We start from the raw sequence: 22,114 nt of genomic DNA on the forward strand, positions 1-22,114 counted from the left end.
GGTCAACGTGTTTACTTTCTCCGCTGTAGTGATGATGTAAAAAAGTAGGATATTTTATAATTTCTAGAAACTATACATTTGCTTAAGTAAGAACTCTTAAGATTCCCATAACACACTCAGACAGTTGACTGTATTGTGGAACTGTTCAGTGAATCTTCAGAAATTCAGTATTTTTACGCAAGAGATGGATTTATATGAAAAACTTTATATTTGCAAACATCATGCCAAACTTTGTCGTAAGTTTAGCTTCAAACCTTTATCGAATTGTAGAAACTAGTTGAAAACCATATAGATATTATGGATGTAAGATATTTTATAAATATATAAGTCAGTTCTATATTCTTCTTGGGTGGAATATAAAGTTCAACTACCTACTTGCAGTGGGTTCTGAGTTGTTCATGCAAAAAAATATAATTGCATCTTTTTTTTTTTGTTATAGACGCTGCATCTCGAAAATATCCTTTTTTCGACCCATCCTTATGTATATGTATATATATATATATATATATATATATATATATATATATATATATATATATATATATATATATATATATATATGAATATGAATAAACAATCTAAATAAAATTGAAGATGCAAAACGCAAGGACATAAAAATGAAAAAAGGTAAACCAGGGACCGACACTTTCTGAAGGGGAGGACCAGTCCCTAAGTTCCCAAGGCCCTTTCTGTTAGCTTAGGGACTTTAGTAGTTATTCTTTCAATTTTTCAATGTCTTTGAATTTATATTTAAAATAAGTTCTTGAAATGTATCTCATGTTGTATATATATATATATATATATATATATATATATATATATATATATATATATATATATATATATATATATATATATATATATATATATATATATATATATATATAAAGAGTCAATGTTTAAACGTTGTGCCATAATATTGCTCTTTTCTAGACGTACACGAGAAATTTTACACCATAAATTTTCTTTTATTTAAGCCGGATTGTTCAACATGCGTCAGTTTTCGACGAAGAACGTGCAACGTCGGACGACGAAGCTAGTTTTTAATATAATGTTTTCAGCGAGTAGTCATACTTTGAGCTCTCAAGATATGAAAAGGAGAATAAACTCGTGTAATGCATTTTGCGCAAAATATTAAATAAAACTCAACCTATCTAATATCTACTATTACATGTTCAAACTCTACGTTGCAAAGTGGTTGTTGCTTCTGAACGGGGAAAAAATAAAATTTATGTTTGTTTGTTGATATTCGTTTCCGGAAAATCTTGAGAAAAAAAAATGTATCTGAAATTAAAAAAAAAGAATAAATAATCTCTTTTATTATCAGAGCATCCATTCCACATTCAGTAAATATGATATGAAGTTCGCAAATTAATCTTGCAATGTTGCTGAAGTAGTTGGTTTACATTGCCAAAAAAAAAAAAAGCTTATGAAGTGAAACATTTCCGAGTTATTGCAATCATTTGTGAGAATTGTGTTCAATTAAAATTATTTGCATGCGTTAGGTTTTCTCGATTTGACTTAAAATAAAGCATTGAAAATGACACACAGTTTGTACAGCAATCACTTCTTCAGTGGCAATGAAAGAATAATACTACTTATAAATAGTACCACTTTTGACACGAACCCTGTGAATTTTGAAAAGTAATTTTAACCTTTAAAGAAGAATTTTCATTACAATGTGACTCCAGTCAGAAGTTTAAGTGCCTTTTGATAAACAACTTTTTAATCTCAAAATGATGGATCCAAAATAAGGTTTTTTTTTTTAATTTTTTTTTATTATTATTATTTTTTTATTGTCTGAGTTACATTCACTATTTAAAAAATGGCTGACAAAAGTTTTAATCCACCTCGGCCTAAACTTCCATGATTGGTTTGGAATTCAATAGAATCCTTTTCAAAACGTGTTCTTAGAAGCCCCCAAACACACCTTTTTGTGCAGTAATTTGCTACACTCCGTTCTTTTAGACAAATAATATGAATTTATTGTAACACTAAGGTATTGCTTTTTTTTAACATAACTACGTTTTAGATCATTTCCTTTTGCGCAAAAAATCAGGTGCATTTGTAGTAGGGTTGATAAAAATCATGCATCACAAATGGCAAATTAAAATCAAAACGTACGGTATACATAGTCATACGTATGTTTCATATATTTTTGCACTTTATTATTATGCTTGACAAATGACACTAAATAGCTTCTTTCCTTTCTCACAAAATTTACATTTATCTTATCTCATAAGACACAAACCCAAGCAACCGCGAAACGTAAACTCATTATAAACAATTCGCTCATAATTTAGGAAGTCTTTCAATTGAATGGATGGGCTGAGTTTTATGAATGTAATTATGATTTAATTGCACTCATTCTATTTCTGCTACATCTAGCACTGCCATAAATGCTGATTAGGTGGTTGCTTATGAAAGTTCCAACTTGCATTGGTAATGGTTTTAAGTTTGATGCTTTTAGTTGTTTTGAAATATTGCAGAAATTATGAATCCCGCTCCGAGCACTTAATCGGGTGAAAATTTTGAGTGATATCCTTCCTTTTAACAAAATAAACCATTTAAGATATGTCATGTAACGTATATGTACATTGGCACGTTATGAATGGCAGAAAAAGTTCGACATTTGAGCTCACATACAAATAGCATAAATGGTACTATGAGAAATTCGGAGTTATTAATAAAATATTAACATGTTTGTGTACATGTACTTATATTTAGAAGTGATAATGATGAAATTTTCTTATAAGACCCGGAAAAGAATGGAAAATCATACTGAACACAAACTCTAAAAGGAAATTTCCAAATTGACCATGGCTCAATAGACATTTACTGCCTTTTTTCTCCAGTTTACTTAAGTTTTAACAAGTCATTGATTATTTAGTAAACAAGCATTAGCTTCAGTGCGTAAGTATAAGCTTGTGGTAGCACTATTTGATTATTAGGGGTAACCAACCTTTTCCTACCCATGGGCCATTCCAAATTTATAAAATCCTAATTATAATAATACAAATTATACATATATTCTTGCGAGCCAGAATATTTATAGAATTTTTAAGTACTTTTTTTTTCTAAATAACTTATGAAAAATATGGAAAAGGAAGGAAAATTACACAATAACTTTTTTTTATCCATTACTTTGTGTTGATTTTATTAAACGCATCTCTTATTTATTGTCGAAACCAATTTCGTACTATTTAGCTCCAAATTTGTGACATTGTCACTAACCGTGCTTTTCGATTTGTAACATTGAACAAAACAACGAGTCAAAGAATCAAACATTTTTAAAAGCATATGTGATGTACTTGAATTGTTTTTTCAATTACCAAAAAAGTCCATCAAATGTACTTTTTTCTTTTATTCATTTATTTATTTTTTATTCTTCAGTTTTCAGTAAAAATATTAAAATATTCGAATAAATTCATTCAATTAGATATTTGTCGCATCACTTCTGTCTAAAATTATAATTAAAAAAATAATTTAAATATTTATATTCAAAGCAAAAGTGTCAGTGGTTCATTATGATCTGTTTCACATTCAGATACGCACAAATGAACCCTGCTTAGCTCATATAATGATAATAATATAACATTTATGGATAACACTACCTCAAATAAAAATTTATAAAGTATGTTATGTGCATCAAGTAAATATATTACTTTTTTAACACATTTCTACGATGTAAATAATACTGTACTGAAATAAAACCGCCTAGAAAGTTTTATTTCAAATTCACATGAGTGTGTATTGATTGCTCAATATAAATGAATACATAAATTGAAATATTGATAGCTATCGTAGTTTTTAAAATACAGAAGCACGTGTGTGCAAAAGAGAGAGAAATATTTTTAAAAAAGACAGGAATGTTATCATATGGTGTTGAAAAAAAGGTTTAAAATCTGGGCCACATCCTTATTGAAATCTGTAAGGGGCTGTTATACATTAGATAAACTCACAATATAGTATACGGACATTTTTAAATGTATTCAAAATCAATGCTCGAGATGCGCTAAAGAGTTCTTAAAATATCCATATCTTAAAAATGTCCTGTTGGTGGCACTTTGACGGCTAAAATTTGAGAAATAAAATCATGGAGATCTTCTGTGGCATTTTTTGAAATTACGTGTTAATTGCTTAGCTATCGTGTTTAGTAATTTCCTTTGTTTGACTGTCGGTTTTTCAGCGTAAATTTCCATATTGTTAACAATTTTGAACTACACAGTTGTCTATAATGTTATAAGATTCCGGGCTGTTTTACCGTGGTCTGAGTGTTGTTACTCCAAACGTTTTGACCGCATCTGCGACGGCTATCTTCAGTGCTAACGTGGTCGAAGCTTCCACGGAAGCGAACACTACAATATATGCATCAGTTGCTGGGAAGTCACTTCCCTGGAATCTTCCCTGGAAGCAACAACACTCAGACCACTACACAAAAGTCCGAAATCTTACAAAATGATATTGGCAACATGAGATTGGCAATTACAACATGACACCGGCCGTGAAAACCTTCATTCTTATACATAGTTTTCTCTTTCGAAACTTCTTAGTGCCACTCTAACATTTTTTAATAATAGAAATGAGTGATAATCTGTACACAGGTTGAGAATTTAAATCAAAACGACCTTGTATCTTTCGAAATTTAAACGACTATCAGAACCTTTAAATAAGTTAACATTCAAAAAGCTTAATTTTGTTAAAAAACAGTCTAAAGCAAGAAAATGTATTTAATAATATGTTTTACCACACCCATTTTATGCATTCCTTCAAAAAAAAAAAAAAAAACTTTTAAAAACAGTCCTACGTCTGCACCTGACGACTCCATTTTTATTTTTAGCTGGAAAATGCTCTTAAGTAATTCTAAATATTCAAAGCGTTTAGAGTTGAACAAATACTCTTTTATTTAGCTTTTTTAAAGCACTTTCATTACTTTAATCACAGTGTATTACTGATTGATAGTTTCTCTAGAAAGCTTCTTCAAAACATCTATTACAATTCCCTAAATCTTTTTATCACTCGTTAATTTTATTAATGCTCAGTAACGACATTTAAGTGCACTTACTCTTATAATTTAAATAAAAGCGATGAGCCTTTTAATTAATATAATGCCTCATGAATATGGAAAACTTTTTTCAGATCCCCCTATTAGAGCTTACTGTCGTGAGTTGTATCCCAAGGGATTTCCACTCTTTCTCCAAAATAATGAATTAAAATGCTCAGACTTTTTAAAATTGAAATTCGCAAAACATGAGAAATGTTTTTTGCCTTATGCTAATCATTAAGCGTTGCAACATTTTTAAGAGCCTTATTGTGCTTAAATATTTACTTTTACTCCATACATTTTAGCACGTTTTGACTCTTAAAGCTGATTTACAGCAGATAGTTTAGTAACAAGCTTAATATTTAGGAAATTATTGAGCAATACTAATGGTGTTTTTTTACTTGTGAATAAAATTACATTTTAATTGGTAACTTTTCGCTGGTCAATTGAGAATTTTTTGTTTGGTTTTCTATTATTATTCTTTTGAAAATTATGCAAGTCCGGTACAAGAGCTTTCAAAATGAACATAAATTAATTGATGCCTCTAAAACATATGCATTTTTTTTATTCTTGCAATGCAGCAATTTAACTAGTGTAAAAAAAAACTGCACCTTTTATACCTAAGAAAATTGATATAATTTTTTTTTAAATGATTGCATTTTTGAATATACATTTCTATTCATTTGATATGCTTGAACTAGCTGTTTTTTCGAAAAGAAATGTTCATCAAAATATTTTGTATCTAACTAATTAGCTGTTTAGTTATAAATAAATCGAATGAATACAAAACTCAGAACTTTACACCCTAGATTACCTTATGTTTCCAGATTATTTTTTATTTTCAGTCATAACAAAAATTAGAAATGTCTGACCTTTCTGTTGTAAATGCAGTACTTATAAAACTAAACAATCATTAATTGACATGTCTGTGTACGAAGAAAAAACAGTTTAAAGAATTACAAGACCACATATAAAAAAAAAAGGATTTTTCAGAGAAAAAATAATTAAATAGAGTGGTAGAAAATAAAATCTTTCAATGAGCCAAAATCTACCAAATCTCCGAGTAACAAACACATGGAAGTTAATAGAACAATTTTGTAAGTTCCATTTCAAAATGTGTGCTACAAATTAAAACTTGATTTTAAAGCATAAGAGAAAAAATTGCATTTATATTCAGTGCTGTGTTGCGGTGTTTTCTCGAATTAGGTGAAATAAACTAGAAAAATGTCCAAAAATATAGCTCAAAGAAATTATAAACGTATATAGGCTACAAAATATACGTGAAAGAATGTAAACACGCATTTTGGGATCAACAGAAACTCTTTCACAATGCGGAATAAGGGAGCAAACGAACGAAAAAATATCTGGCGAATGCTGATGATGCCAATTATTTTGCATTATCAGAGATATTCTTTGCTACACCGAAACACTACGCTTGTATGAAATCAATAGTAAGCTTTGTGCTTCAACAATGTTGCGTTTATCATTAAAATAAAGTTAATAACTGCAGTTATGCAATATTTGATTTTTATGTAAGAATGTTAAACTATATTGAACAATATTACATTTAAAACCCCATTTTCCTATAGAAAGCATTAAATTTTAAATGCAAAATAGCGACCCTTTTTTATTTCAGTTTCAAAATCTAGTTTATTTGATTAAGCCAAGAAGGAGACGAAAGTTAATTAAAACGTCACTTCCAAGTCTCAATCTTATTAATTCCAAATATAGCGGCGTTGGCAACTAGAAAAAATGCGGTTATTTTTCTAGCCATAAAATTAAATGACTTTAATATATTTCTGCGAAATATCAAATCATTAACTGCCATATATATTACTAAGAAGTAAGTTAATTCACGAAAGGTAATAAAAAATAAATTCAGAGATCATATAGTTTGTTGGTAAATAATGAAATTGCAACAGATTTTTGACTTTCCTGTTTCATGAGTGAAAATAACTAATGAAAATGTTATTTTAGGATCAGTTATCAAGTTATCATGAAAAAAATAATTTCTTTGTAATATAACTTTAAATGATGAAAAAAAAAAAAAAAAAAACGTTTTTGCTACCAAGCTTTCCGTGCTATCTTTTCCGAAAATAACTGTTTAGTTTTCATGTATACTTTAATTAAAAATAAATACGCTTTTAATGCTGTCATAAGCATTGCTGTTGTTGTTTTGTTACCTTTTGCTTATTTAATTAAAAATTTGTGTTTTTATAATGCTGCACAAAGTACCAGTCACAACTGGCGTTGGATTCGCAAATCAACAATGCCATCTTTCCCAACGTCTGATTTAATTAGACTTGTTGAAGTAAATTTCCTTCAGAATTAATTATAGTTAATTGACTCCAAAGGGCTTTTGATATTTGTTATGCAATAAAAATAATAATAAGAAGCGTTAGTTATTTTCAAAAAGACACGAAAGTTATTTTAAGAAATGCAATTACGTTTCAAAATTAATTGTAACTAAAAAATGTTCCTGCAGTCAAGATAGTTCTTATTTTTTCTTTCTTTCAAAGAAATTAAAAAAAAAACAGAATAATGTTATCATCATGTTTAATTCTAATAACTGATTTAATCGGAATTCATTTTCTAATTTGTGAGACAATTATGTAAATCAGATAACATTAAAATGGTAGAGCTAGGGTACATGAAGCTCAGGGCTGTTAAAGCTTGAGTGTCCATCCCTCAGGGGCGTGCACATAATTTTCGGGCACGTCACAAATGACTTTTACTGGCCCCCTCCACATTGTTTACCCCTACATCCCTACATATATCTCACCCTTCATTCCAAAAATCTCGTGTCCCCTTCTGGCTTGAGCACGGGCCAACAGGTGTACCTTCTCCTCCCCCCCCCCTTTAGGCACGCACACACACACACACACACACACACAAATATATTGGTTTTTTAATAGACACCTTGAGTTATAATGATTTGTTTGAAATTCCTTTCTTTCAGGGCATAACAGCGAAATGTACTGAAGCTAAAATTTTAATATCAAGCTACAAACAAACCTGGACTAACCGTGCATTCATAGCCTTTCCTTCCAGAAAGGACATGTTGAATAAAAGGCTCAACAATCACTAAAACCAAAATTGTAGAGTGTACTCATATATTACATGTGTAATCCGGATAACGAATTATTTCTATTATTTTTTTTTTGCTAGGGGAAAGATTACGCAGCCCGTTGGTAATGTGGCCTATTAAAATCAAATGCTAAACATGCACCTGCATTAAAGCAAGTTTGCTAATCAGTTCATAAGTTAATACTTGACCGTTTAAACTAAATATGCATTTTGCTAGATAAATATGCGAACAAATGCTGTTTCTTGACTGATTTAAAGGATTTTTTTTAGAATCGATAACGTTTACTGCAGTTATTGCAAACATGTTCAATGACCTCACACATAATTTCACATTCAAAACTAAAGCGCTTAAAAACTTGTTAAAAGAAAATTTGAAGGAAATACTCATTTTGGACTTATTTCAGAGATAAAAAAGATATTTCTCATACAAATTTGTTTATTCAAATATTGATCTACGTATTTTATTTTACCTGAAAATACGCCGACATGTTCAGCGGTCTCACACATAATAATATCACACATGAGAACTTAAAAAACCTTATTGAGGTTGAAATTCTGAATAGAATACTTATTTTGGAAGGGTTCCAGAAAGAAAAATGTTATTTTTCACACAAATATGTTTATTCTTCCTTCTTCAGATTTAATAAATTTCAGGATGATGATTTACCAAAAAGTACTTTTGGATAGTCATTATACCCAAAGAACTTCGAATGCAAAATTTGTCATTTCCTTTTCATCTAATTTGTCTTCAAAAAACCCATTCCAGAATGTTTTGTAGAAAGTAAGACATTTTCATTGTGAAAATTAAAGTCAAATAGAAAAGTTCTTTTGGGTGTTGTTTGTCTATTCTCCTTTAAGTTTTCTGAAAGAATAGTTCTTTGATGACGTAATTCATTAAAATGGAGTGAAAGTTTATTTCGTCAATTCTTCAACTCTAATGGATATTGTGTTTGAGAATAAACTAATTATAAAATTTAAGAAGTTTTCATTGTATACTGCCGATGGATTTTGAACTTTCTGGAACGTAAATTAAAAAGTAGTTAAAATGGCTTGAAAATAGGTTTTAATAATTAATTATCGCTATAACTCTTTCTGGAAAAATAATTTAATTGCACATTTAGATGTATGAAAAGAATGATAAAAGTTTAAGGGGTCATAGTACCTTTCAATTATTTTTTTAAAATTTATATAAATTTTATATTTCTTTGAAACCATAACATGCATACTTATTTCGTAATCAATAATTTATTTTCAAAATTTAAAAATATTGCCTATTTTTCTTAAAAATTTAAAAAAAATGAAGAAAATTTCAATTTTTAAAAATTTCTAAGGCTTTTTTATCTTTGCACTAATTTAATTTTTTTTTTTTTTTTTGCAAAACGATCAATATAATCATCTCTAAAAATCTGTGCATTCATTTGCTTATGAGTTCATTAGAAAATGTTCTGTCATCAATTATGTCAAAAATCAAAGGTTTTTTTTTAAAATTTTTTATTTGGTTTTTAAAGGTTTAACATGCTCTAAACATTGGAGTAATTTATAAAATGCTTATCCAATGCACAGTTTTGTCAAATATGTTATCCCAATTGCAATAAGTATTACTTTAAAGCTGTATCTTCAATAGAAAAAAAAATCCTTAGGGATTCTAATGACATGAACACACAAAAAAATGTCATCGAGAAAAAGCAATTTTGAAGTTTTTCTTTTGCTTAAGAACATATAGCGAGCATGGCCTAAAACCACTCATAACTTTTTAAATATTTGAACTAAAGCAATGAAACTTTTCCCCTGTGTTCAGAACAGTATTTTGTTTTGAAATAAGCAATAAAAATGTTTTTGATCGTTTCATCATTTTTGAGGTACTGTAGCCCCTTAAGAAAAATGCTAAGAAAAAATTACATTCGTTTTGAGTTGAACTCGATACTATGTATCCGTTTTGTGACCGTCCTCAGAAAAAAAATAAAATGTTCTACTTCTTCGAATATATTTTCGCAAATAAAGTTGTTTATTCAAATTGTTTCATGCACATAAATTTTTCTTGAACTTTAATCACATCTTCAACTTTTTTTAAAGACTTTTAACAAATGCAGTAATTTATTTTGCAATTTATTGTTGCGTAATTAAAAACATATTACTGTTATTTTCTTAACACAGGAAATTCATTATGAGCAAATATATGAAAGTAATCAAAGTACAATTAAAAAATCTAACAATCTTATAAGTTTTTCATGATAAAAGAAAATGTTAAAACAGTTTTAAAACCTTCATAAAGTAATATCCAAGACTTGCAAACCTGTTTTTTTGATTTTGATTAAGTCTGACTGTTTGAGATATCTCTTTGCAGGGTTATACAGATATCTCTTTGCAGGGAGCACTATTAATTTTGGTTTTCCCTTTCCTCAATTATTGTCGTTCTTTAAAAAGGACTATATCTTAAATGATCAATAAAAAAAAAGTAGGAAAATTTCACCAAATATATTTTAACATCAATATAAGTCATAGTGCATAGTGCAATGTAGTACTTAAAGTTGTTTTGAAGAAAAAAAAACAAATTACTTCATTAAAAGAGATAAATTTTTCAAACGCATTTTTTTTGTTAAAATGACCTTACTACTTATGAAGAAGAGCGCGAATGGCATTGGCATAATATATGATCGAACAGCATATGAATATAAATTAAGCTCCGCGCCTGGAAATAGCTATACGAAGAAAATGTGTTTTATGCATACAAAAAGTATAATTAGATATGGTGTGATGACTAATGTTACATGAGCTCCCTTTTGCTAAGAAGCTTTAAAAAAAAAAAGAAACAAACTCGAGAGGGAAAAAAGTTACGATAAACATTTAGGGGGAAAAAATGGTTTCTGAGGAAAGAGTGACACAAAAAAGCAAACAATTATGACCACAGAACGAAAAAAAAATGTAATTAATTACTGCTAAAGAAAAAAATTATATTAATGGTGAAAAACATACTTTCTTTTTGTTTTAATTATTTCCCCGCACTGCGAGGGAGTTATTTTGAAAAGTATCTTCGAAAGATATGTTTTTATTTTTTATTCTGATTTTATTAGTTTTTAATCAATCACGTAAGCTCAGAAGATAAAAAAGAGGAAGCTTTTTTTTCTCAGTAAAAAGGAAATCATCGACAAGATTATTTAAACTTGTCTAGAGTCACATAGAAAAATGTGTTTTAGTTGAAAGTTAAAAAGCAAAAGGTGAAATATCTAAATATCTAAGCACTGTTATATATATATATATAGTCAAACCTTGATATCTCGAGCCTCCTTATCTCGAAACCCTTGATGTCTCGAAACAAAATTTTTCCCAGCATTTTCTATAAAAACCCCTATGTATTTTAAATAGTTATCTCGAAATTCATTTTTCAAAACCCTTGATATGTCGAAATTTTTTGCACAGAAGCAAGTTTCAATTGTCGTTTTGCTTCGGCAATTTTTGTAGTAAAACCAGTTCCAGGGACAATTGCTTAACGTTTTTCATCCCTTTTCTTGGAAATTTTGTGAATACGGGATTGGGGCAAGATAATAGGCGAGTGTTGGCATAAAAGGGGTGCAGTGTTTCCCCCAGAATTTAGAATCTTTGTGCATTTCTCTCGAACATGTTGTCCACTTTGAGGAAAGGGGTTCGATTTTTCGTCTGTCAGTTTTCAAGCGAAAACAGAAAATGTGTTCCTCGTTTTCTTCATTCAGCTTTTTTAACTCCTACAAAATGGCTGCTGAGAACTTTTTGAATGCGGCATTACTGGTTGAAGATAAAATTAGAATTTTTAAACTTTTAGGGGAAAAAACCAAGTTGAAATTTTTGTACATTTCAGAATCTCATCCTGTGCACTTTCGACAATTAGAAAATTTCCAATCTAGTGAAATATTGAAGTCTACTTTGTTGATCGTAATTCGATGTGGTCCAGTAGTACATATATAAATGCATATAGCATACGTGTGTGTAAATATGAGAGTTAGTAGTGTCATTTTTTAAAAACCTTGTTAACTCGAAAACTCGATATCTCAAAATTTTTTCCAATCCCAAGAGATTCGAGATATTAAGGTTGTACTGTATATATATATATATATATATATATCCGAAATATTTTTGCGGTAATGTAGCACTGAAATTAATCTTTTTAATTACTTTGTATCATCTAAAGACCTTACGCTGAATAAGAATGAAATAATGCTTTAAAAAATACCTTAAACCTTTTACCTTAATCGTACGCTTTTCTCAATGTGTATTTGTTTCCGATAGTCTTGGACAGTTTGTAAAATAAATTGCTTTTGTGACTCATATTTGGTAAATCGGTTGTGAAATTCTTCGATTAGTTGTGCTCCTCTTTCAGTTGCATCATTCCCAATTTTCAGCATTTTAACGATCTCTCTTCTCTTTAGCTTCCTTCATTTTCCGTGAATCAGGATGAAATAGGAAAAAAAATGGTATTTGTAACTTATCAAACAGTTTTATGGATTTGTAATTGATTCTATAAAGAAAAAGATCTTTACTAAGAAAGTATTCCATATTATCTACTGTTATATGAAATTTTTTATAAAGTTATCAGACACGTCTTCCTTATCAGCAAGCATTTTTTAGAGTAGTGTTTTCCTATCTTCAAAGTTAATTTCTTCATCCAATACACACAAAGATATTAGTTCATCCACTAAAAAACATAAGGGATTTATGAATTTTCCACTCGCTGCTTCTGCTGCATGTTTGCCATCACTTTGCACGCTGCTAGTGTTTTAGAGACATTATGTTATTTAAAGGAGCTTCGATTGGGTTGCTGAAAAAAAACCATATCTTCATACAACATTTTATTGTAAAATAATATTTAAGGGCTTTCTCTTTATGTAAGGTCAATTTAAATTGTTTCCCAAACATATAATTTTTCAAAGAATAAACTCCTTTTGCCACGCATCTGACTCAGAAATAAGCTCCAGGTTGCCGAAAACATATAACTCTAGGAGAGACTTTACCAGGAAATATTACTACAAGTTATGAGAATTCTCTCAAATCGTAAAGGGAAAGATCTTTCTCAGTTCCGCTTTTTACGAACAATAATATGTCATCTACTTCGTCTTTTAGAATTTAAACGGTATTGTACTTGATTGAATTGTTTATTTAAAAGTTCTGAATGATTGAGAAAGTTCCCAAAACTTTTGAAGCGCTAAAATAAAGGAATATCGGATCTAGAACTAAGAAAGTCTAAAACTTCTTAAAAGATACACTTTTCAGTACAATTTCAAGTGCATGGTGACGGCAATCCAAATGTAATGTATCACCGTTCAGCTTTTGCTCTAAAAATTGCATGCACAATTTATACGGCAAGCATTGCAAGCCGTTGTATCAAACACTACTGCATGAACAGTTTGCAATAATGAGCAATCATCTAAGATATCATATACAACTGAAGACTAAGCATTTTTTAGAGTAGTGTTTTCCTATCTTCAAAGTTAATTTCTTCATCCAATACACACAAAGATATTAGTTCATCCACTAAAAAACATAAGGGATTTATGAATTTTCCACTCGCTGCTTCTGCTGCATGTTTGCCATCACTTTGCACGCTGCTAGTGTTTTAGAGACATTATGTTATTTAAAGGAGCTTCGATTGGGTTGCTGAAAAAAACCATATCTTCATACAACATTTTATTGTAAAATAATATTTAAGGGCTTTCTCTTTATATAAGGTCAATTTAAATTGTTTCCCAAACATATAATTTTTCAAAGAATAAACTCCTTTTGCCACGCATCTGACTCAGAAATAAGCTCCAGGTTGCCGAAAACATATAACTCTAGGAGAGACTTTACCAGGAAATATTACTACAAGTTATGAGAATTCTCTCAAATCGTAAAGGGAAAGATCTTTCTCAGTTCCGCTTTTTACGAACAATAATATGTCATCTACTTCGTCTTTTATAATTTAAACGGTATTGTACTTGATTGAATTGTTTATTTAAAAGTTCTGAATGATTGAGAAAGTTCCCAAAACTTTTGAAGCGCTAAAATAAAGGAATATCGGATCTAGAACTAAGAAAGTCTAAAACTTCTTAAAAGATACACTTTTCAGTACAATTTCAAGTGCATGGTGACGGCAATCCAAATGTAATGTATCACCGTTCAGCTTTTGCTCTAAAAATTGCATGCACAATTTATACGGCAAGCATTGCAAGCCGTTGTATCAAACACTACTGCATGAACAGTTTGCAATAATGAGCAATCATCTAAGATATCATATACAACTGAAGACATATCTCAGGAATTCCGAGTAGCTGTTCAACAATGGGACCTAAAGCTATCACGGTAAGCCTATCGGCCTTTTTTTTTTCAGTTACATCCTTTTTTTTCCTGATGAAATTATATAGTAAATTTCGGTTCCAGAAGTCATTTCGTCTTATTTGCCTCGTTAATTTCCAATCTTTTGACGTTTATACTGTATTTATACAGGCCTTTTTTTTCAGTTACATCCTTTTTTTTCCTGATGAAATTATATAGTAAATTTCGGTTCCAGAATTCATTTCGTCTTATTTGTCTCGTTAATTTCCAATTTTTTGACGTTTATACTGTATTTATACCGGCCTTTTTTTTCAGTTACATCCTTTTTTTTTGATGAAATTATATAGTAAATTTCGGTTCCAGAAGTCATTTCGTCTTATTTGTCTCGTTAATTTCCAATGTTTTGACGTTTATACTGTATTTATACTGGCCTTTTTTTCAGTTACATCCTTTTTTTCCTGATGAAATTATATAGTAAATTTCGGTTTCAGAAGTCATTTCGTCTTATTTGTCTCGTTAATTTCCAATTTTTTGACATTTATACTGTCTCCTGTTCCACCATGTTACTTTCTTCGGATGATTTTTCATCCAGAAGCTCACACTTCTTTGCATTGAAAAAAGTGGTCCTTTGTAACACCGAAACACGTATCTGCAGTAATTTGCAATTGTTGTGCATCAAAACGTTGGATAATTAATTCATTAAATTCATTCTTTTAATAACGTCTCTAGACTGCACAAACATATAAATTGACGTTAAATAACAAAAAAAATCAATAGTTTAAAATTTCGAATACCCTGTGATAGTAAAAGCCTATTGCATTTGTCCATATCTAAGCAAAAATGACAACAAAATGGCATTAATTCATGCAAATTAATTCCAAGAAAAATCAATAAATATCGCATATAAAGTTGATTACTCTTAATTAAAAATGCTGAAAACCTTTTTTCCCGATTAATTTAGGTCATTTTTACGCGAATTACAATGAAGCTAAAATCGAGGCGATACGGCAGTTATTTCGAGTGGAAAGAACCAATTTAGTCCCTAAAATTAAATTTTGAACTTAAAAAAATAATAAATGAAATGGTTTTAAACCTTCCCAGCACCAGACAACACAAACTGAAAATTTCAACGAAAACTATCCAGTAGTTTCCGAGTTTACCTCGGACTTATACCTTTAGTGGTTTTTTTTTTTTTCAAATTTAACATTTTAGAATAAAGGTACCAACTTTTCAAAGATGAAAAATTATATTTTAGTTAAATCCTTGTAAGATATTGAAATATGTGTAACTCAATGAAATAACTTAATGAGAAGGAGTTTTGTTCGCTACATTATTTAATCATTTTAATATTGTCTAATTTGACGGTTTTGGTATTTTTGCACTATTCTGAAAACTATCCTTAAGTATTTCTTTTAAATTGTGTATCTTTTATAGTAGAATCTTACATAGTGTCCGTGAAATATTTCAACTAGAAAGACTTTAAAGTCAAAGCAATAGTTATTTCAAGTCTGTAAACACAAATACATAAATAATATGCATATGTAGTACAGATTATGGGCATTTAACAAGAAAGCTTACCAAACTGCTTTCGGCGACAAAGGATTCCAAAAACTTAGTAAACACCTGCAAAAAACGAAATTATTTTAAAATACAACAAGCAGACATTGTATAAGTGCAATTAAATTAAGTTTTTACATCAAGAAAAAAAAGTCACCGAGAAAGTTATTTGTAGCCAATAAAAATACAGTGAAACCTGTTTAAGTTGACCACTTGCGGTGCACTACTTTAATAATCAACTTAAACAGGTCGTCAACTTATACAGTTTGAATTATATGATACAGATCTAATTGTGTGCCTAAAAATAGCGGTCAATTTAGAGAGGTGGTCAAATTTACAAGTTTTACTGTACTTGTTTTTAAAAAGATTTCTTAAGAAACAATTGCTTTTAGAAGTGTTTTTTCGGTATCATCGAGTTAATTGTTACTTCCCTTATTTACTTCTTTTGAAGGCTACTTTGAAATACAATTATGATGAGCGAAATAAAAAACATATTTTTTAGCAATGTATAAAAGGTACTAGTAGCAATTAAATTTGCTGACATGTGTTTCGGGGTTGCAGGTTCGGGGTTGTTTCAGGATAAAAGAGCTACGACAGAACACCTAAATAGTAAAACCAATTTTATCTACATAAATAAAACAAACAGTTGGTGTAGCAGTCACCTCCTTGTCAGAGGAAATGTTTAAAAGCACGAAATTTCTGTAACAAGTATCTTGGGTCAGGTTCAGATGCACCTGGAATCGTTTTTTCTCAACCATTTTAACTTTTGATCTTAATCCGTAAATGACATAAATCCACTCTCTATTAGAAGAAACGTCTGCATTATTTCAAATTTAGTACCGTCGGAATACTCGTAAAACTTCATTCGAAGCTTTTTTTTTTTTTCTCTCTCGTGCCCAAGCTCGAAAAGGCTAAAGCCAGAAAATGCGTTACAAGCTAGTGAAACTTAAAAAGGATAAGCAACTTTTTGTTCATCATCAGCAGCGCGAATCTTCGTAAAAAAATGACCTACGGAAAATTTGGATTGGATTGCTAAATGTTATGCAAAATAGCACGTCTAGTAATTACTTGCTAGGTTTGTGAATTTTACTCTTGAAACAAAAGGCTTCCTTTATGAATGAAATTTAATTCGCAAATTGAGTTTAATAAAAATGTGTTTAATAGACTGTGACATCATTTTCTGGAAATTTTAATTTATAGGGATTTAATTTATAGTAGTCTCGATATTGATCAATGATGTCATATATACTGATATACTGAATATACTGATTAGTACATGAAATACACCGCCAGCTCAGTGAATTCCAGCCGAGGACTGCAGTTTCGTGCTTATTAGCACTCATTAGCCCGGCATAGGAGTGACTGAGCTGGAGGTGAAAAACCTCTTAAGGGAGCCTAGAGTGCCAAACAAACTGGTAGCTAATACAGAATTAGCACTGACCAGACGAGTGTTCAGACAATGGTTCGGTTCAGCTCGAATTTTGAAGGCAAGGCAGGTATATTCAATAAGTTACCGCCCTACAGCCAGGGCTAAGGCAGAAATACAATAATGATTAATGTCTTTTTAATTCATGATATCCGCGCAAATGCCCACTAAAATAGCCTTCAAAGCAATTGTTGTTTTTATGTATGAAAATTAATCAACAATTTTAGCTTTTAAAATAATATGTAGTGTTTTTATAACGCACTTTAAGTGTCATTAGTGTTAAAGCTGCAGCCCGCGTAAAATGGTTCTTACGTGAACAGCCAGAGGAATGGAAATGGTCAAGTATGATTGGTTCATACTTTTCTAAATTATTTTTTTCCTTTTTTCAGGTTAACACAGCTAGTACAAAATATGCATTTATTTTATTTGCTACTGCATTTACATTTATTTTTTCTTGATATAATTTTCAAAGAACAGCTCTGAAACTTCAGAAGAAATATACTCAAACATGTTTTTGTGCGCCGGATAGGGACCGCATAAAAAAGTCTCATGTAAAAAATAACCATAAAACTTATCAAAATATGATGATAGCTACAATTCGCAAAATTATCATACCATGTGATGATAATTTTGCTGAATCGTCAAATAAAATTTCCCAAATAAGTAACTTTTTGGGAGGTCACAGTGACCTTCCATCGGGGTGCCCCTGTCGTCACTTGAAAATACTACCGCTCACTATTTTTATAAATAATTTCGTCAATTGTGTCTCAATCCGACTGAAATTTTCATATACCGCAGAAAAATAAACGCACAAAAACAGGTTTGAGTGTAGTACAAAAAAGGTTACAGATAAACGGTCGAAATAATAATTTAAATAGGACTTTTTTTTTTGCTATAATCCGTAAGTGATTACAATGATGAAAATGATTTGTTTTTCCAAATTTAAACCTTTTCTTAAAAATAATTATGCTAAGATAGTTTACAGAATTACAGCATTGGTAACAAAAATAAATTTTAATTACCAGAAAACAACAATAAATAGCACCCATATATAATTAAAATTAACTATGTAAAATATTTAAAATTTCTTTAATGCATTTGCATTTTCAATTCTTACCTCCTTATTTATCGTTATACACTTAAATCAATAAATTACGAACCATTTATTTCTCTTATGTTACATGCATTGCCCAATTTTTTTTTAAAATCTAACCGTCCAATAAAAATGTTTGTTAAAAAATCTGAAATTTTTTTGTTGCACTAGAAGTTAGATCTGAAGTAAAAAAAATCCGCTACTTCCAGTGGTGTCAAAAAGAAAGCTGTGGGACAATTCCTGCGCTTTTTACTGCTAGATTTAATGAAGAATGTAGTGCCTAAATTTTAGCTCAGCCTAAAAAACGCAAATAACTCCCGCCGTATTTAAGTTAAAGCATTGAAACAAACGGCATAGAACGCAGAAAATTCTACCCTTTCCTACGTTACATAACATTAATATGTGCAAATAATGTTTCACCCCTTTAAAAGGCAATAAGACAATAGTAGGCAATTTACGCAAAATTTGAGCTTAAAAAATTAATTACAAAAAAAAAATATTCGAATTAAAAAAAATAAAACCCCAAGTGCACATTCCCGAGGTTCGAAGTAATTTTGTAGAAAATTTCAAGGCTGTAGATATTATGGGGTGTCCTGGACGCTCGTCCGCCACAGACTTTCCTCCAGAATTTCTTAGAAACCTTACTTTTATTTCCTATAAATATATTCAGTGTTGGCGTTTGCATAAAATAAGTTATGCGTTCTGCAAGTAAAAAGTTAAAGTTTGTTAAAATCTCTAAATGTTTAAATAGTAACCATTCGGAACGAAACACTCAATAAAAAACGGCATCGATTTAATGTTCGTATTCGTAAGAAGTTTTCCAGATTTATCCATCCAGAGTTTTCCATTGTTTTTCAATAACAAAATAAATTCTCAGCATTTCCAAAGAGCGCTGTGAGGAATTTTTTAATACATTTCCTCTTTAACAACATTAAAAGTCCATTAAAATAAACTAGATTTTATTTCTTTTAACTGCAGAAAAATATTGAGAAAACCCTTAATGTATTTTTATGTGGTGAAGTTTTACTCCTGTAGTTATTTTCTTTGAATTTTTTTTAGCTATGTATATATCTGTGTAATTAAGATTTGCATTAATATGTTTTTTTTTTCTTTTCTATTCGATGTGTTTTAAAAATTCACTGCGCGAAAAGGTCATAAAGCATAAATAAAAGCATTTTAAGCACAAATATTTTATTGTTAACTACAAAAGTAATACCACTTTTATTGTTATTTCAGTTTTTATGAAAGTCCATTACGTAGACAGCTAACAAATGAACGTTTTGCTACTAAATTAAAAAAAGAAATGGGATTTTTGTTTTTTGCATTAAAAAAGTTTATAAACAAGAAACGGTATTATGATTTAAAATTATTTTAATTTAACGGTAATGGAATGTTTCATAATAAGTAGAAAAAATAATGATCACTACATTTTTTGTCACATTGAGTAAAAATTTTAGCGTAATACTTTCGTAAAGTTTATTTTCAATTAATTATCTACAGTGCCCATAACTTTTAAGTAAAAAGACGTCAACTAAAAATTCTTATTCCGAAGTTCTTATTCCGATACATAGATTAGAGTAGCCCTTCTATGTCATCCTAAATCATTCAAGTGAGTTTGGAGTTTGTTTCTGATAGGGGTGCATAATAGTTGCATGCTATTTTCGATTCTTAAGAGCTGGCATTCATTTTTTTTTCATTTAGCACAACCGTCGGTAGATAGCCATTACCAACCGACAACTTTGAAGTCCAGTAATACCCCAGTGGAAACATCCGGTATTGTACGTGACGAAACTGCATTGGGAGTTTCATTTGGCGTACAGTATTCAAGCCAGAAGAATACTCAATAGATCTTTTCATGACACATAATCATACAACATGAACGTTGATGATTTTCTGCATCTAAACAATCCTCCGACTGGAACCGAGTGTGAACCCACGACTTGAGAGCATAATACCAACACTTAACACCTTCGCCACTCTTTCCGCAGTTGTCCAATTGAAGCACTACTGACCTCCACTACTTCCTCTTATTTTACTTTGTTTACTAAAATCCTTGACGTGCGAATCTTTTTCAGTGCCAAGGAGGTTCTTTGAAGCGTCAAAAGATACATTATTTTCGTCAAATAACAGAAAAGATGTTAAACTTCATTGTACTCGTTTTATTCGGGACAGAGCAACGGTTATGAACCATTGTTACTACTTCCACATGGATTACGCAAAAACCTGCACGGGGTGCAGTTAACTAAGGTAAAGCCAGTAAAGATTGCGATTTTGGATATATTAAGCACAAAAGTGTTTGAAGGGCAATAATTGAGTGACCACGCCAAGACTTAACCTAGTTGTACAAGAGCAGGTTTCGAGTGTGCAGATGAAAATGCATACAGGTTGTTCAGAGTGTTTGCTATAAAATATCGCTACTTTGTATTGTTTCACCGTTATTACTGCACCCCATTGAGTGTAAACGTTTTTATACATTTTCTTTAAATTTAAAATAATGGCAATAAAGTAAAATAGTTTTTTTTTTAACGGTTTCTCATTAAGCTACTTCCCTACACGAACATTGTTAGCACCAGTAGTACATTCTATCAGCGGTTTTGTTTAAACAAAAAACTGCGCAATATCTCTTACCAAAATAGGAGTGTTCTCGTTTTCGCTACGTAAGGAGAATGCACACTGTTTTCTCTCCTTTAGACGGTAGGATAGATTACGCGGCGGTATTGGTTACTGCGTAGTAAAACGAAAATGAAGAAAATGTTAATTTAAACCAGTTACAAAGTAACTTAGCGTACATTTTTTTAATTATCTGACTTCTAAAATTGCGATTTTAGCGTCTTTTTTAAAAAAGTGTTTTGTTTTTTGATTCATTAATAATTAAGATAAAATATTTACTCCCATCATAATAACTGTTATATACAAAAAACTTACAAAAGTTTAGTTGTAAGAGTAACTGTTGTTGCTAAAAATTTAACTGTACACTTATTAGGCAATCTCTCCATCTTTGCGCAATCTCTCCGATCCTATAAAGGAACATTACTCAAAACACCATCTTGGTTTTGCTACAACTGTTGCATTACATTAAAGCGTAACAACAAAATAGCGATCACAATTCATAACCAATAAATGATCCTACAACTATACATGAGCAGTTTAGCAAAATATTGATAACTAGATTGTTTTTACTATTCTGTTGAATTGTTCGCAAGCTCTCTTAAGTTTACCTTACCCAAAAAGTGCGTAGTATTATACTTTTGCATGCTATATTTCAATTTAGCTATATTCAAAAGTTTCCATACTATCGTATGCTCCTACATTGAAACCAAAGTATTGATACTAAGTTTGGTAACTAACTTTTTGGTTTAAATAGAACGATGGAACTAGCAAACATTTCTGTCAAGTACTTTCTACCGAAAGTACCTCGCATGAAAGTGTATTTTAAGTTTAACTTACTTAAAGAACAAAGCTACTTAAACAACATAAAGAGCTATGTTTAGTTCTGGTCTGCATTTTAGCAACTTAAAGCTTAACATTGAGGAATCTGACGAAATGAAAAAATAAACCATCATCGTCCACTAATTTTTACTCTATGCTTTTGATTTCTGTTTTCGGATTTAGAAAAATACGTGCA

This window comes from Uloborus diversus, chromosome 3 (genome assembly GCF_026930045.1).
Source record: "Uloborus diversus isolate 005 chromosome 3, Udiv.v.3.1, whole genome shotgun sequence".
Lineage (NCBI taxonomy): Eukaryota > Metazoa > Arthropoda > Arachnida > Araneae > Uloboridae > Uloborus > Uloborus diversus.